At 35.8% G+C, this 15,674-nt stretch overlaps 1 protein-coding gene across 1 annotated transcript in view; it reads left to right on the top strand.

The window, feature by feature from the left end:
• The first annotated feature begins 4,831 nt into the window (after positions 1-4,831).
• The window catches only part of LOC138324885 (uncharacterized), a 34,361-nt gene continuing 23,518 nt past the window's right edge, over positions 4,832-15,674 (top strand). The window contains exon 1 of the mRNA XM_069270110.1: positions 4,832-5,071. The gene's annotated coding sequence lies outside the window, so the exon portion shown is untranslated. The remainder of the gene's footprint in view (positions 5,072-15,674) is intronic.

Below are 15,674 nucleotides of genomic sequence, written 5' to 3'. Positions count from 1 at the left end.
TTGTGTTTCTGTGAGAATTTTTTTTTTTTGTATTCTCTGAATTTGGTTGCCATGGTAACCAGGTCACTATACATAGGCTTTGTAAAATAGCTAGATTTTTTATCCATTTTGTTCAAACTCAGTTTTAGTGGACATCATTAAATACATGATTGCATGAACATACACCACCTGACGTCAAACTGTACAAGTGTATAAACCAATGCCATTATTATACTAAAACATTAATAGTTCTTCTCATTTGACCTTTGACCTTTCTCAATATATAGGACTTATGTTAAAGTTACCAGTATACATGAATAACTTTGATTTCAAACACTGTAAGCAGTTGTTTATATTAACTTTTTAAATAGTTATACCTTATCAAAATAAGAAATTATTAGCGAAATGCGCTGTGACCTTTGACCTGAGGTTACTGATATAGAATTGTGTGCTGCGCAATGCACATTTGGCTAAAAAATAAAAGTTCAAAGTCATAATTTTTTTCTTTTTAGGTACATGTACATTTTACATCTTGAGATTTTTTATGAACATTTATTAAATTTCATATATTCTTTGTAATATCTTTGGGTGATCTCCCTTTGCACATGTTGACCAAAACCAAAAAGTCATCCTGGTGAGAGAGCCCTTCTGCGAAAGGAAAATATATTGTTATTTACGGTTTTAATATTTTGATAAAAAAAATTATAATATTTCTTAATGTAAAAATACCAACATTTGCCTAATGACAGAGTATACATTTCCTAATGATATTAGTTGATGAAAAATATAATAGATAATCAGGTTTATAACACAGGGGTCTGAGAATTAGGTACAGTATATCTAATCATGGACCCACCAGAGTGCCCTGAGAATTAGTTACAGTTAATTTAAAAAATCGAAAAAAATCATATTTTATACTTAAAGGGTGGAAAGCTCACCCACTCAAAATTTGGATGATTTTTTTATGATTTTTGATCTATACCTCGAAAACGCCTAAAAATGGTCTTATAGCGCACTCTTGTGGGTCCATAATTATACGAACTGTAAATAATTCTGAGATCCCTGTGTTAATACCGATGGAGAAATTCCGCACTTTCTCCATATATATAGAAAACCACACATGATCAGATGCCTAGTTTGTATTACTTTTGACCTCACATATACTTATCAATATACTGCATATGCTGCCAACGGTAATGAATATACAGCCATCTTAGTTTTTATCAGAATTTTGATGACAATGATATCAAAAGCCCCCAAAATCTATCTAGTCGATAGGACAACTGATTAAATAATTGTATAGTACGCACAATTAAGGCATGGTAGATAAGTTCTTTACTTTCAATGTCTTGCATTCATTTGTTTAACTTGTTTTGTTACTTATATTTTATGAAATTTGCGTTTGATGGTTAAATGAAAGTTATTTTCACCCATTTTCATACACAGTATGTTGATGAACGTTGTGTGCTGTACGTCCCCAGAGCTAAATATACTCTTGACCGATATACAATGTATGGCCGAAGTGTCGTCCAGTTTCATTCCATTAGCCATTTCGATTTACTGTTTTTATCGATTATACTGATTATGGCAATAGCATAATGGAGGTTGCCATGGATACTAAAACAAAAGTCCTGATGATATGATCCACAGCTCAAGAAACTACGGGTTGTTGACAAAAACTACGTGGAAATGTGGAACTTACGTAATGTTGGTTTATTTAAAAGATTACCGTCGACAGAGCATAAACGATACCCATTAATTTGAAGAATAATTGATGTATAATCGTGTTTATATGTGTCTAGTTAACACAAAAATGCTTATAAAATCATTTATTTTGCTTTTGGAGCATTCGCAATAAGTACGTACATGTAATTCCATATACATGCAGTGCATAAATAGTGCCATGGATTTTTTTTCGGGGCGCAATTAAATATTTTAAAAACATTTTTATCTTGAATTAAAATAAGAAACTCAAACTTAATGGTAGTAATGATGTAATGTAAGTAACTTTTGTAAATGATGAAAAATACTAATTCGTCTGCTCCTGTTTCTGATAGAGAGAAAAAATACCATTCGTCGGCGGTGTAGCATCTTTAAACAATATATTATACACTGTATAAATATACATGTGTACATTATATTGCAATACTCATTTTGAATGAGCTGTTTAAGTTGAATGGTCCCTAATAACTGCATAACAAAATTGGTTTATTTGGCTTATATAATTTTGCACTTGAAAACAAGAGCGTCGAAGTTTAACTGCGCCAGTATCTGTAGTGGTGTGTGTATGAAATAGGTATCACGTCAGATTTGAAACCAAGATGATTCTAAAGTGACTCGAAGCACAAACGCTAAATTACACCAAAATAAAAACACCTTTCTTATACCTTTCCGCTCAAATATCACGACGCCAAAAATATCTCGGTTTACGTTATTACGATTCTGGAACCAATCGAACAACAGCACAGCGGACAGACGGACATCTTGACAATTGAAGTATAGTTACCGCCATATCTCAGATAACATTGATAGTTTTTGTCCAAGTTATATACATGTATACATATAGCTTGTTTCTACCTTTACACCTATAGAAAATCATATCGCATTTCGAAACCGATTGGGAAACAATTGTAATTTTTACCAACAAGTAGTTACCTGAATGTACTGATGGGGTCTTTCCCAACTTCCATCGTATTTTTCTATATACATATATATATGTACCTAGCTAGCTATGAAGATTTTATAGAGAGCCAGTAGAAAGAAGGATAGGTTCGCCACATGACACAGGAAAATTACATATTTTTTTTTCGTTAAGAGGTCATTGGCTTCATGACGTTAACTGTGATCTGGGTTTGAAGTTTATCACATATTAATACATTAATGATAATTATAATGATGGTTACGACTAATTCCTGCAAAAGGGTTGGTAATCAAAACATCCGTTGTTAAAAGTCATACTATACGTAACTAACAGCGAAAAGTCAAGTTAGATTCGACCCCGATATTGTTAGTATTTGTAGATGTAGTTAAAATTAAGCTATATTAAAGAATATTATAATGATTTCTATATAACTTTGGTACGACAGTTGTTGAAAGTCGATGCATGCAAACATGCCTTCATTTGAAACTGGTCGCCATAGAAGTTACGATTTGTTGCCGAATGGGAGTCTGAAAGTTCATGGCCCGTTCTTGGAAGAGTTCGGAAAATTATTAGTAGAACTTAGGTGTCACATGGTGTTCTCGGCAACGACGTTACAATGTCGGCTAATGACGGCTTGTTTGAAAAGTGGGACCTACTTAGCCACGTTCAATATTTACTTGATTTTTTATCAAAAGTTTCCGAATCATTATTGCTCACTATTGACTTCGATTTAGTACTATCTCTGCATGATCTTCTAATTAAAAAAAACCAGACAGATACGGACATTAGGACTTTAAAAAGGAATAGAAAAGTTCCTTCGTAAGATTCTTAAATGATCTTTGTCATATCACGCTAGTTACATGTTAATGTGGCGACAAGGATGATACGCACTTTCTAACACCAACGCTTGATCATAGGTTCTAAAGGTATTCCTCTTTAATCAAAACGAAGAAACGCGGTAAATTAAAAACCTACATGTAACATGGCGGCGGCCACTAATGATAGACTGCTGCACTGATTGCATATATCAAAGTTCACGTCAGCTGAAACAAAACTTCCCGTACTTCTCCAGGGAGTACGATAATTGAAGGTAAGCCATATTAATGACATCCTCACAATGTGACTGAGCAATATAAGTATCACTGTTTTATACTTAAGGATTGATGCCAAACGATTATTTTATCATATCATCAGAGATTTCAAATTCGCTAGCCAATGGTATTAGTCCAATTCTCTTTTACTACGGAGAATCGGACTAATACCCTTGGCTAGGAAGTCTATCTAAGTCCCTGTTATCATGTGTTCAGCATTTTCTACAGATACAAACGATTTAATCAACCAGAACTACTCCCCTTGGTACCATCAACTCAAAATCGATTATAAGTAAGGTCCAGACAAATTGCTAGCAGGTTATGTCAATTTGTGATTATATGAAAACAAGCCAGAGAGCTAAAGTAAAACAAATTAAATTCCGTAAAGATGGGAAAGTTCACCGACGAAATAAAAATGTAAAAGAAAAAAAAATCGAGTATTTCATAAAGATTTAAAAGAATAACTTCATGGAATTCATAGAAATGTAAAAGAATAAATAGATTTAATACGAAATTAATTAAAATGTAAAGAAGTTTATATGGACTTCAGAAAAATGTAAAAGAGAAATTATTCTCAGATTTCCAGAATTCAGTTTCGGTTTTTGGTTCGATACAGTGTATCGTTTCTTCCACATTGATTGAAGACTTCTGTGATACTATACCCTGGCATACATCTATCGGAAGAAACGCAAAATGTAAAATACATGGACATGCACCAATGGTGATACTAGGAATTTTTAAATGTTTAAATGCGATAAGAAGGAACAAACTTTTAATGAATTAAAATCCTTGTTAAAATGGCTTTCTAAGATATTTGAGAATCTAATACAGAGTTTTGACACGGTATTAGAAGATTAATTGTCAAACACTAAAATTATCACTGTGTGAAGTGCTATTGTTAAGTTAAACAACCAAAAAGCAATGAAAACTCATATGATATTTATTAAAATCCCAGTACTTAATGAGAGGTAGCGATGTCACTGTTGTAGACCCGCGCGCTGCTCCAGACAGCACAGTGGATGTGTCCCGTACCCCGCCTCGTGGCGCACGCCAGTTCAACTAATCATATCATTTGTCGGTTTTCTTCACAATCAATTTCCCCAACAACCCCAGTACCAAAGCTCTCCCTTCCGTCACCTCGGCTTTATTTGTGTATTTTCACTGCTTTTCACACAAATATTGAGATACGCGACAAGGAAGTGATGCGCATGCGTGGTGATACTATTAAGAGCCCCATTGCCTTAGCTTGCTCCAGTCAGTTGTACGCCAGAGACTGCAAGTGTCGACGCACGTGTTCAACATATCATCGTTCCAACGCTCACGCGCAGACAGTGCATCAAGGAGGGAATCATCACACGGGGTACGTCCTTCGCCTGATTTTTTTCCTTTTTTTTCTTTTGCATACATGCAATTATTTTTTGATGTTAACATACTTAAAATCACTCAAGCATACCACGAGTGTTACATTTCATAATATACATGATGATATACATATATTATAGCATATATTTACATTTTCGTTTTTGGGTTATTTTAGTGCAAAACTTAGTACAGAATAATGTATTCTAGTCACATAATAGCCCTTGGTCCTCTGTAGCGTAAATTAAAAGCATAGTGTATTAATATCGCTGTGTTGAACATGATGATAATACACTATACCAAAGACGATACAATTATGAACTATATGATGTGATTATCTGGTGGTGCCCTTTTATACCACTGATACAAAGAGGGAATACAATCAGATCTATTTACAGGGCTTTTGTTGTGCGCTCCATTGTTCTAAGTGCTATATTTGTTTCATAGATTGGTGCAGATAATGTATACCCGCTATACGTGACCCTTTACAATGTGGCTCTTATTACAATATTCAGGATATGTAGAGTATTCCGTGTTTCAACTAACTAGACAACAGTTGGAATGTATAAATTCATGCATAACTCGGAAAGTCACAAAGCGTGTAAATACATAAATCGGTAAGTTATTCGGTGCAGCAAAATAATATTCAGTTAAATTGTAGGTTTCACCCCATCTTGCTTGAAATAGAAATATCTTAATGACGGTATTGCAAACGAGAACGGATATGCGAATTAGAACACTTGTATATAATGTAAATATGATGCTTCCCTCTTATCTGTCTGCCTAGAGATATGTATACTTATCGGAACAACTCCATGCAATGAAACGTCTGAATAGTTTTTATGAGTTATTTCCCTTTGTAACCATACATTTCGAAATCGGGCCGATTTCTCAAACCCAAATTTGCTGTAAAATATATTTACATCTATTGATTTATTATTCGAGATTTAGGTCAAAATATACGTTACGATATACTGTAATAAATGGTTTACTTTCTAAAACAAGTTTGGATCGCCTTCCTTATCCCAGTTCGATCGGTTGAACTGGATCACACTCGGGTGTTCGTTGGCTATATATAGCTACTGATCGCGGAAGTTAATGATCCGTTTTAGACGAGCACTGGCAAACATATCAGTGATTACTTTTTATTATATATCAGCTTTCAGTTTTAGATATATTTCCCTCCTTGTTTGATCTACCTCATCTGGAAGTTTTACTGCGTCTGAACCAAGTTGCAATAATCTTCGCCAAATAAAAAGTACGAATGTTCATGCATCATTAATCAGAGCACGCGACTTGGAAACACATATTATTCCTGCTTCGCTATCAGGTTCTGTGCCAGTAAATCTAATTTGTAGAATTAATTCTTAATTACTCGTCAATTACGACGACTTTCATTTCAGACTTGAAATAATTACTTACGTGTAATTGAAGTTGTTTGATAACCGTTCAGTGTAAACCAGTACATACGCACAGACTGGGTGTGAATGATAGTGTTATCAATTGGTTATCGACTTAAACATCTGTATCACTTTGAAATAAGAAACTCGTCACATCCATGGCTCGCCTGAACGAGTTATGAACATCGGCATAATTTCGCCATGTATGGTTAGCATACATTACGTCACCGTGATTTTTTGGGACAAAATAAACACAGAAAAACAAACAACCAGTACTTTATGAAATTTTTTATTCGGCACAAAATTTCGTAACAAACCATTCAATAATGAACTGTTATTTATTATATCAAATCTATTTTCTTTTCTGCGTGTTAAGCTGACAGCACTTTAATCATATCCCTCCATGTGCGCCCCAACAAACGTAGAAATCACTTGACAGCTGCAGTGATGCCCCACTGTTAAGTCAGTTTAATATTCTATGATGGAATTCCGAGTATTAAGGCTCTCTCCACTGGTATACAGGGGATGTCGAGTAATGTACGCTCACCAAACATCAAGTAATTGAGAGAGATAAGAAAAACAAATATATTTTAACCATTCCTCGACACTGACAAGACTGGCTCCACGCAATTTACACTCTCTATCAACATGATCAACCGCGAACTTATATTTCCATTCCCTCCCTCATCTCTATTTATTTCCAGAAACCTTAGGGTTGTATCGGGGATTGTGCTCCTTAAAGACGTTTTAGGCTAAGGATATAGTCACTTGGTTAGGAATAATGGACGAACAAAGCTTGTCCACTGAGATATTCAACTCCTTCTACACCCCTTGATTTGTATGGAGTTTTCCATTAGACAATTTTAAACTTTTCAAAACGACTTTGAGTATCATTTTCATTTTACAGACATTAATTTATAGTAATCAGATACGATATATTCTGCTGAAGGATGCTGTAACTATGTAGATATATAAACCTCCATTAATGACTCTGGAATAGGAGAAAAATATAACCTGCGTTAGCGATCACCTCTGTATAAAGACCACCTGCTTAAAGTGAATAGTCGGGCAAAGAAAACCAGTCTAAATGCGTTCATTGGCCTTCCAAAAGTTCTCACATATTAATACGACGGTCAAGTTCTGCTTACGTTTCCCAGCTCTGACCATTGAAATAAAGAAAAATTGAAAGCATTGAAAGCGAGGCTGCGTGGAAATGTAACCACGGACATAGTCAGCCGGGAGGACGTTTTAGAATTCCTATACTTTAAATTAATTTCTGCGTACGCAGACAGGTTTTTTACGAGAGATCTTATTTTTTTTATTTCATAAGAAATTATCCTGGATACATTCACACCATTTTCACCGACTTTAGCCATCCTTGCCCGACTGTTCACTTTAACAAGACCACTTTTCTGTGATACCAAACAACAACGTCCAACCTGTGTATAAGGACCACCTGGCTATAAAGACCATCTTTTCTCTGTTCTTTGGGTGGTCGTTATAGACAGGTTTGCTTGTGTTTGGTTTATGTAATGGTATTACTGTATATCCTATACGTGTGCATGCGCATTAACGTTATTCGTTCAAAGTTCGATCCATTATGATGAATAAATTCAAGAAAGTGTTTCAATTTACTTAGACTCAGTGGCCAATCATTGTAGGCATTTATGTAGGTTTCCAGTAGAAGCCTCGGGCATACATTTGTATCCCGTGGTTTGACGGCTAACACATCTCTTCGCGTTTATTTATCTTGACCAGTCAGTATAGGTTAAAAGGTCAAGGCCGTTACTTTAGCCGATTTGGCCATGCTTTTTCCACGTGTTCTATACAGATTAAACATCGTTTGGCTCATACCCCATCATGTAAGCCACTGGCGAAGGAGCCAAAGCTTTCACCACGGGCGTGAAATGTTTGGAATGTTGTGATATGATAAAATATTTATCTTTTATAGAATTATCAGCGATAAATTTTCTTTGGGGGCTTAGCTTTTGAAAATGTGCAGTTCAATGTGTGTGCTGTGTTATAGCTTGATTGGTTCATGATAATCGAGAAAAAAGTTAATACACTGGTTTGATACTTGTTAGACCAGCTAAAAGAGGTTGGTTATATATAAGTTTTCTGTCTAAAAGATCCGCAACCGCCTCATGACCTCCCCGGATGTTTATTACACATACCTTTAAAGGTAAATACCGAGGCTTTGACCAGTATTATCCTCCTGCTAATTTTAATGTTCTCTTAGACTGAATTGTCCCTTTAAGTGTTAAACACCGCCAACACAGGTTATTTTTACTTACAAAACAGGAATAGGATACTACTTCCGTGAAAAATTCCTATCAGTATTCTATTCTCACTGTTTGGGTAAATTTTACTAATAATGCCAATATTCCTTGTCCATTTCATATATTAATTAAATTCTAACCTTTTGAATAAATGTGTTACATGATAAACGTGGACTGTTTTCTTCCGTCATTTCTGTTACCAAGGCAAACACATCACAATGTTTTTAGTGTTTTGATTTTTGAATTTCAATATTAAGAGCTCAAACATTAAGGTTCATGACAAATAAGTCTATGTTTGTGAGTTCCATCAAATTGTACCAGTATTTTTCATATATACAATTGACTATCAATGGGACGTCGTCAGTAACCAAGGCGATATACACACTAACGTGAATATCCGTAAATACATTGATACATTGCTGACACTGGGTTACCGATGATGTCAATGGGAGAAAGACATGCATATATTACGTAAAAATCATTTTGATTTTGATAATTAGATTAACGTCTTGTAACAACCATGTTCACTTTAGTACAGACGCACTCAACTATTTTTATAGATTTATTTGTTGAGCGACATTGTGTAGACCCTGGCAGACGACATGTATACCCAGACCATTAACCTTTATAAAACATCATCAGTATCTCCGTGCACAGGCGGTTAATGGTATACAAACATTATATATAGTATATATCAAATTATTATACGACTTTAGCTGCGCTGTAGTCTGTAGAATAAACCAGATTGTCACGCGCGTAAATGGTGATTCCAGGATGATGTTATGAAAGCTCCGAGCCCAACCTAATAATAGCATATATATTGTAATCGGATAGTGTTAGAGATCTGTATCCATATCATTAATGTATAATATTTGATACGTGGTATCGCGTAGATTATAGCCAATAACTTTATATATCGACTTATCAATAGCTGATCAAATATTTCAATTTAGTCGCATTAATTAATATCCGAGTATACCATGTGTCTGATTATGAACCGAAATTTGCAAATGAATGTAAGGAAAAGTAAAAGCATACATGTGTGCATATGATTACTTCAACTTCCGTAAAAGAAAAAAAAACATATGCTGATCTAAGTAAATTCAGGCAGTCGATCGTCTGGTTATGTATTCTTGTGTGTACGTCGAAAAATCATTAGGTTGACAATTCTGACGCTGCGAAGACGCGGAATTCCGATATACCAGAGTTACTTCCCTTCGTTATTAGTAATGTCTAAATTGAAACTAGGGGAAGTAACTCTGAAAGATCAGAATGTTTGAATGAATACGACAAAAATGAGATACATCATGTCTTTATTAAATATCCTCAAAGACCTGGTGATATTGTATAGGCTTATGATTTAACTAACAGATAGCAGGGACCCAAACTATCGAATACATGCGTTGTAGGCACATAGAGTATAAATCGCCTATTTCAGAGTTACTTCCCTTTGAAGTTTCACTCTGAAGGAGTGCCGTGATTGGAAGTAACTGATAGATCAGAATGCCACACGATTGAAGAGGGGGAGGGGGGGGGAGGGAAACAGGCCTACTGTGGATGAGGAAAAGTGGGATACTGAAATAACAGAAAATTACATAAGACATTATCCCATTGTATCAGAGTTGTGCAATTCGCCATTTTATACAAATCATTAGACAAACAGGCGTAATACCGTGACATAGCGCGCGTTGTCACTGGTGAATGTGAACAAGGTCTTGTAGTTTTAGAAATAATGGCATTGATAAATGATACTTATTAACTTCTCAGGTCGAATTGCCTGTATATAAATGGACGTTCGGTGATACAAAATCACCGGGTTTGTTATCCCGCATATAGGCCCTATTAACCAGTATCGTGGCGGAGACGTATCGATCGGACCCTGGAGTTTGTGTCGGTTGACGGTAACTAAATTCCCCATCATTAGAGACAACCTACTGATACCGGCTTCAACTCATTACGACAGTAATTGACTCACATCAGTCGAAATCACTTCTAATCTACTAAATGTCATCTTATTTCATATCTTAATTATCTCTTCGTGTTTTTATAAATACCATTGCTTTGGAAAGAGAGACGGAATTGTTATTGTTCACGACGAACGGTTTCTGTGGACATGGACAACGTAACGTACGTGTATTTGTACCTTGAGTACGGATTACGTTGATAGAGGTGACATGATCTGTAATGAACCAATCGCCAAGGAAATTTACATCCCAAAGGTCCGCCAACATATTAGTTTTATAAACAACCCAAATAAATACAGTTGTTTTAAGTAAATGTTGTAAGAGAAACGTGCAAAATATCGTGATGAATTCAATTTTTATCTAATACTTATGCCACATATGGTACTTATTCTTCTTTTCCTCAACTCAAAACTCCCATTGTGTTGATAATGTATATCACAAATCGGATAATTTCACAATTCGAATATTCCTCGTTAGTTTACCATAAAGAACACTCAGAGTCTAGGAACACTAATTACTGAATATATTAACCAATAAAAGAGAGACTGGCTGAGCGATACACAGCCGATAATATCCGATGTCCAGCTTCCGGACAACTAAGTCCGGTTCCGACTATTTATGGTCGTATTACAACCTCCCGTCGGACCAATTTTCTTGCTGACCATATGGCTTTCGCATTGTATGTGGAATATAAAATCGGATCCGGAAATTGACCCAAATCGTACAAACAGCGACAGATTAAGTTGCCGTTGCATCGACATTGCAAACACAACTTATACAGTGTAATGTAATGCCAAAGCCCTTATTATCATCATGCAGAAAAAAAATTATTCAAACAATTTTGTAACTCTTTAGATTTGTATTTATCATCATAATAAAAATTCTTGAAATTCTGGCCATTTCTTAAGGAGCACACACTCCTGGGATTTTTCTGTTTATTTTCCTCACAATAAGTTGTGACACAGAACCTGATCTGTAATGGATGTTTGCTTCAGACGCTGAGTTCGCTCACCGTAATGTGTATATCGATCCCTAGACTGGAAGAACCATTGCACCCTCGACGCCCGTCTCCCAAATCACCAGCTCTCTAGGGTTTCACCATACAGTATGACCGCTCGCGACGTATTGGTCAGTTCGCACGAGTAAGACGTCCGAGCGTTGGGGAGATTTCTATGTCTGACAGGCCAGGGGTAAGAATCATAATTGGTATTTTGTTGTCACATTAAGGACCATTTTGTTTTATAGTTTGTTGTGACCTGATGGTTGACAATGTAACGCATTATAATATGACATGATGGTTTGGTGCCAATCTATTGTACAAGCATAAGTAATGCTTTTCAAATGCAAATCTGGTCGGAGTTCTTTGCAAGAGATATGAATCATGCTCGTTAATACTAATCTGATTATGGCAGCGTTTAGTATATTTAAATGTTGTGTCTGATCACCTTTTGTCACCTTTCGCGTTTCAAATCGAGTCCTTGAAAGAGGAAACAGCTGTATGATGACTTACACATCACTGACAAGTTATAGAGTTAGAGTTATAGATAGTTTGGTGTCCCTAACATCACTGACAAGTTATAGAATTTAGAGTTATAGAGTTTGGTGTCCCTAACATCACTGACAAGTTATAGAGTTTGGTGTCCCTAACATCACTGACAAGTTATAGAATTTAGAGTTATAGAGTTTGGTGTCCCTAACATCACTGACAAGTTATAGTTTAGAGTTATAGAGTTTGGTGTTCCTAACATCACTGACAAGTTATATAGTTTGGTGTCCCTAACATCACTGACAAGTTATAGAATTTAGAGTTATAGAGTTTGGTGTCCCTAACATCACTGACAAGTTATAGAGTTTGGTGTCCTTAACATCACTGACAAGTTATAGAATTTAGAGTTATAGAGTTTGGTGTCCCTAACATCACTGACAAGTTATAGAATTTAGAGTTATAGAGTTTGGTGTCCCTAACATCACTGACAAGTTATAGAGTTTGGTGTCCCTAACATCACTGACAAGTTATAGAATTTAGAGTTATAGAGTTTGGTGTCCCTAACATCACTGACAAGTTATAGAGTTTGGTGTCCTTAACATCACTGACAAGTTATAGAATTTAGAGTTATAGAGTTTGGTGTCCCTAACATCACTGACAAGTTATAGAGTTTGGTGTCCCTAACATCACTGACAAGTTATAGAATTTAGAGTTATAGAGTTTGGTGTCCCTAACATCACTGACAAGTTATAGAATTTAGAGTTATAGAGTTTGGTGTCCCTAACATCACTGACAAGTTATAGAGTTTGGTGTCCCTAACATCACTGACAAGTTATAGAATTTAGAGTTATAGAGTTTGGTGTCCCTAACATCACTGACAAGTTATAGAATTTAGAGTTATAGAGTTTGGTGTCCCTAACATCACTGACAAGTTATAGAATTTAGAGTTATAGAGTTTGGTGTCCCTAACATCACTGACAAGTTATAGAGTTTGGTGTCCTTAATATCACTGACGAATCCTTATGAACATTTACGATAATAAAAGAAACATTTCTGACATCTAGAAATCCCAACCAGACGTCTGATTTGGCCTGAATTATTTTAGGTTTGCTGAATGTATGCATGTTATCCATGGAATGTTCTATGCTATTTACTCTTATAATTGATACTGTTTCCGAATAAATATACGTCCATGTTCTATAAGGATTTCGGAACTTGTTTGCATTGATATATGTTATGAGTCTGAAAGACGAGTACTGTTCCAGTAAACAGACGTCTTGATTTTATGTTTGGTTTCTAACCCTTTTGGACCTGCAAACTGATTTTGTTATGAATCTTATGTTTGACATTCAAGCGGGTATATTTCAAGGTTCCGTTTTGTCATCAATTGACCTTGAAGTTTTAGGAGGAATGAACAGCACGCACTGCCCCATTACTAGGACGATATGTTTATTACTTATATATTGTATGTTGTCTGTACAGGTTTTGAGAATGGCACCAGACCTAGCGTAATACTGAGCTTCCAATCCCAAATTTACGGGCATCATATATTTTTTTTAGGAACCGTATATATTTCTTCATTTACGCTAGTCGTTACCAGGGAATGCGTAACTGTGTTACCATGGTAACGCCTATCAATGTAAATAATGCAGTTATTGACGACTGGGATTTCACGCGCGTCTCTCCTAGGAATTGGATGTGAACGCGATAAACTCGGGTCATCTTTTTTTATTTCTCAGACATATTCTATCAATATTGTAACACCGGAGTGGAGCGTTGCAGATACGGAATGGAACTGTCAAATGCATAATTAAAAAGTGACATTTTGAAGGGCTCATTATTGGAATTATATTTTGACACATGCGTATTATCCATTTTGAGTAATTAGTACAGACCATTGGTCATCGATGCTTTATTTAATGACGTCAATGGGCACCGTGAGACAGTACAGTCAAACCTGCTATAAAGGACACCTCTATATAAAGGATATCTGGCTATAAAGGACGGCCTCATCAACCCCTAGAACGAATAATTATACCTTGCCTTCACTCCGTGCGACCATCTGTCAAAAATCATCCGTCCGTCGTTCAGAGCTACGTCATCGCAGCTAATCAACCCCATTTGGTGCAATTTACTACATAATTAACCTCTGTATAGGTACCTGTCTGTAAAGGGCAATTGTACCATGTTCCTTTGGTATCCTTACACAGGAGGAAATTCTTCCTAAGCTGAATTTCCGGTCAAGAAATCTTGACCTGAAATTGACCAGTAAGTTTTGCCGTTGTCATCGGGTTTGACGGTAATTACAATAACCAGATGACATTACATATGATCCATTTAATTTTCAAAATAATTACGATGATGTGTGAAGTAGTTCGTAGTTCCATGTTACAAGCTGCGATATTTATGATTAAAGAACCATGGGTGTTTCCCAATATTGATTTGTTCACTGTCATCTCATTAATCAGGCACTATGATTTCGGGACCGAACACATAACGAATGTATGAAATCATTATTTGGGATTAGAATACAGAATAACAGAATATGTAACCAAAATTTTCAATACGCTAATGAGATACCCATAGGAAATGATTCCCCAATTAGCTAGTTTTCATATAATGCGGGAATGAATAACAAGAATCTGAACAAATAAGACCAATTTAAATAGACAAGTTCAAGTAAATGGATGGTGCCATTTCCCCAACCATAAATTTTCATTTCTAGGTAATAATATTCCCCGTTTTCCACAGTATTTCCTTATTCCAGATCATTACAGATATGGAAAGGTATGTTTCAGTCTGACATTACGCCATTGTTTTCTGTTTGAGATACAAATGTATTGGTCCAGTCGCCATCACTCAGTTTCCACCTGAGATAGTAAAAACATTGAATCCTTTCAGATGTACGTGATACACACATACATACAAGATTCGATTTCTCTGCAGGAACATAACATTTTATTCACATTGTGTTTTCCAGTTGTCTCCAAACTTCTGTTCTTTCCCGCTGAGATATTGGACTTCGGTATTATGGTTTTGTTGTGTATTATATAAGAAAGGCTTTGCATAAATATGTAACTCTTTTGTTATGATGCTTTCATGATATTCTGGCATGATAGATGTAAGGTACTGGTAAGGTGTCTTTGAAACGACAAATCAAATTAAATCTCTTGTTGGTATTTGAGGTTTAATTATATAGGAAATTGTCAATCTTTCTGCCGAGATTTCACTCTTGATGGTGCGAAAATGTTGCTTTAATGACATTGGTACTGTCGTCTCGCGGCCAATGTGGCGCCACCTAGGAGTTCTATGCGCATGTCAGTTAATGACACTGGTCTGATAGATCCGTTACCAAACCTGCCTTATCTCTCCATAATGGTAATTACAACAAACCACGTGATGTTCCCCGTCCTGCGCCGGTCAAGGTCAGGGTGGGTTCATTACAAATGGGCAGTATTCACCAAAGTTGGTGTCT

This window comes from Argopecten irradians, chromosome 6 (assembly GCF_041381155.1).
Source record: "Argopecten irradians isolate NY chromosome 6, Ai_NY, whole genome shotgun sequence".
In the NCBI taxonomy this organism is placed as follows: domain Eukaryota; kingdom Metazoa; phylum Mollusca; class Bivalvia; order Pectinida; family Pectinidae; genus Argopecten; species Argopecten irradians.
Note: the sequence above shows the minus strand (reverse complement) of the source record. Positions and strands in the feature narration are given on the sequence as shown.